Source organism: Lactuca serriola, chromosome 5, assembly GCF_051521515.1.
Source record: "Lactuca serriola cultivar US96UC23 chromosome 5, Lser_US96UC23_V15, whole genome shotgun sequence".
Lineage (NCBI taxonomy): Eukaryota > Viridiplantae > Streptophyta > Magnoliopsida > Asterales > Asteraceae > Lactuca > Lactuca serriola.
In genome coordinates, this window is record NC_136412.1 from 329,734,581 (window position 1) to 329,738,117 (window position 3,537).

The following is a 3,537-nucleotide window of genomic DNA, read 5'->3' on the forward strand; positions in this document are numbered from 1 at the left end:
TAATTTTTTTTTTAAAAAAAAAGTCGAATATAAAGGTTAAAATATTTGAGAACTTTGAATTTATAAAAAAAATAAAAAAAGAATAATGAATTATTATAATTGAAATGTTTTTATCTTTTAAATTTAAACAAATAATTTAAATAAATAAACACAAGTAACTATGAACTTTAATTTGAAAATTTTGAAATTAAAAGGTAAGTTCATTAATAAAATGATATTCGTTTATTACTATATTTATTACAATTATTATGTTAAAAATATTATGTAGAATTTAATAAAATAGAAAAAACTCATAAAATGACATGTGGGAAAAAAAATAATTCAAAATAACCACAAAATGACATTTGGAAAATTGAATGAGAATTTGACATGTGGCAAAAAAAACCTTCATTTATTAAAGTAGATTTGTACAGTACAATTATGTAAAGCATAAATTGTTATGTATGACTAAAAAAATATTAAGTACAAATCACTACCCACTAAGGGTAATGTTATTATTGGCTAAGAAAGAAAAATGCATTGCTATTATAGGTAAAGAAGGGAAATAACATTGTGTAACACTCCGTTTATAAAATAAATAAATAAATATATAGAAGCCCTAAAATGAATAATAATTGAGCGAGACGTTAGTTTCGAGGAGTTAAAAGTCATAATTACAGAAGTCGGGGTGCGATTGGTTTATTAATGTACTTAAATTGAAAATATTTGAAGGCTTAAGGGTTTATTGGTAATTTATGGATTTATTATGAAAGGAAATCATAGAATCATGGGTAAAAGGGTAAATAATGGATTAAAAATGAAAAGATCCCATGGGGAGGGACCATAATTGTAATTATGGTAAAGATTTCATATGGGCGGGTATATATGTATCCTTATTTCGCTGGAAACCCTAACCCTAGGAGCCCTTAGAAGCCGCAAATCCACCTTATATCCCTTCCACCGATCGCCACCTTCCCTTTCTTTATATCCTGAGCCGCCGTCATGCCACTTCCGATCAACGACGACAACAGGGACCACCAGCATCCACTCTTTAGTTCGACTGGCACCATCGTCCGTTGTTCTGACCGTTCAGGGGCCCATCGCCGCCATTCCTTCGTCATCAAAACTGTTGGTCTTTTGCAGGGGCAACAAAAGTCTTTTTCACAAAAAGAGGGAACTGGACTCAGGAAAGTAAACTAAACAGGTGACAAAAACAGATGAAAGATAGGAAGGGCAAAACTGGAATTAACAGCCTTCTAGGAAAGCTGCACAACACAGAGGACAGAGTGAAGGCACAAAGGATATTTGAGGCAAAGTATCTTTATTCACTGATTGGAAAATGAGAAAGCAAACTTTTGGGATACAAACAAACGTACACATTGCCTAGAATTTAAACAAAAGAAAATGCAGAAAAATAGGAACTACCAGCTACTTGCTAAAGACCAGGGGCATATCTGTCACGTGGCCTTGATTTATTCTTCCTATTCAATTTTAATCATGCAACAAATTAAATAAAACTTCTGAATTATTTTTAACACTTTCCCCTTTTAATTCAGAAGTTGGTAATAGGCTTGACTCCAATCAGATCTCTCATTTCTTCATGCTTCACTTTTGCCATTGTCTTTGTGAGGATGTCAGCTTTCTGTTTGGTGCCACACACATGACTTACCAATATCTCCCCATTCTCAACACATTCCCTAATAAAGTGATATCTTATGTCAATGTGTTTACTACGCCCATGGAACACCAGGTTTTTCATCAATTCAAGAGCTGACCGATTATCAATAAACAGAGCTACAGGTGGCACCTTTTGCCCAGTTATTTCAGTGAGAAGTCTCCGAAGCCAAATACCTTGGCAAGCTGCCATGGTTGCTGCTATAAACTCTGCTTCACAGGATGACAAAGCTACACTACGTTGCTTTTTTGAGGCCCGTGTCACTAGATTGCCATTCATATGGAATGCTGTTCCACCTGTGCTTTTTCCATCATTCATATCTTTTCCAAAATCACTATCAGAATACCCTGTGAGAGTGACTCTGTTTTCTCCTTTGGTATAAGTCAAACCATAGTTGAGAGTGCCCTTTATGTATCTAAGTATCCCTTTTACTGCTTGTAGATGTTTGACAGTTGGTTTCTCCATAAACCGGCTGACTACTCCTACTGTGAATGAGAGATCAGGGCGTGTGTGGGTGAGATACCTGAGTGCACCAACAATGCTTCTGTATTCAGTGGGATCAACCAGTTCTCCTTCTTCATCCTTAGTCAATTTCAGCTTGTGTTCCATTGTACATCTTGTGGCATTGCAATCTATCATTCGAGTTTTGTTTAGGATGTTCTTAGCGTAGGCTTCTTGTTTGAGTGTTATTCCAGCATCATCTGACTTCAATTCCAAGGTAGTATGTTAGCAAGCCAAGATCACTCATTTCGAATTTGGCTCTCATCTCCTGCTTGAATTCTTTCACATCATCAGGGCAGCTACCAGTGACCAGCAAATCATCAACATAAACACCTATTATCAAGATCCTCCCTTGCTTCTTTCTTGTGTAAACTGAGTAATCTAGAGAACATCTCATAAATCCCAGTTTCTTTAAGTATTGGTCTAGACAAGCATTCCAGGCTCTGGGCGCTTGTCTTAGTCCATACAGAGCCTTTGAAAGTTTGTAGACTTTGCCTTCTTCGTTTCTTCTTTCAAAGCCTTCAGGTTGCTTTACATACACTTCATCTTCTAGTCTTCCATTTAGGAAAGCCGATTTCACATCCAAGTGATGTACCCTCCATCCGCTCGAACCTGCAAGGGCTAAGATTACTCGAATCGTCTCAATTCTTGCCACCGGAGCAAAAACTTCATCATAATCGACCCCCTGTTTCTGCACATAGCCTTTTGCCACAATTCTCGCCTTATACTTCAGAATTTTCCCGTTAGGGTCTCTTTTCACCTTGTAGACCCACTTTAACCCAATTGCTTTTTGTCCTTTTGGAAGATCAACCAGCTTCTAAGTGTTATTCCTTTCGATTGAGGTCAACTCTTCTTTCATTGCATTGACCCATCCAGTCTTTTCTTTTGCTTCTCGATACGAGTTAGGTTCTTCTTTATCTTGGAGCATTAACAGTTCTTCAGGGGGTTCAATTTCTTTTGTTTGATCGTACAGATCTGTGAGAAGTCGGTATCGTTTTGGGGCTCCTCCTCCTGTGGAGCTTGAATTCGTGCTTAGTGTTCCGACTTGCGTACTCGGTGTAGCAGGTGACTCGTGTGAGGTGGGTAAATTGGGCGTACCCGACTGATTTATGGGTATGCTGTGTGGGCTTCCATGGGAGTCCAATGGAGAATTGTTGGGCTCACCTCCTACGAACCAGTCATTATCACCATATGACGAGTCGGACTCAAATCGTGGAGACCCGATTTCATGTTGGGGAGTATGTGACTTTGAGTCCAGATCATCGCCTTGAAATTCTTCCAAACTAAAACCTTCGACTGTAAAGCTCATACCTGGTATCGAATTAATCTTGATTGACTTCTCCTATGCCCACGTTTTATTTTCCTCAAACACTACATCTCTG

At 37.8% G+C, this 3,537-nt stretch overlaps 1 pseudogene; it reads right to left on the reverse strand.

Moving 5' to 3' along the window:
• Positions 1–1,531: 1,531 nt before the first annotated feature.
• On the reverse strand, positions 1,532–2,263 carry LOC145050974 (secreted RxLR effector protein 161 pseudogene; annotated as a pseudogene).
• Positions 2,264–3,537: the final 1,274 nt, after the last annotated feature.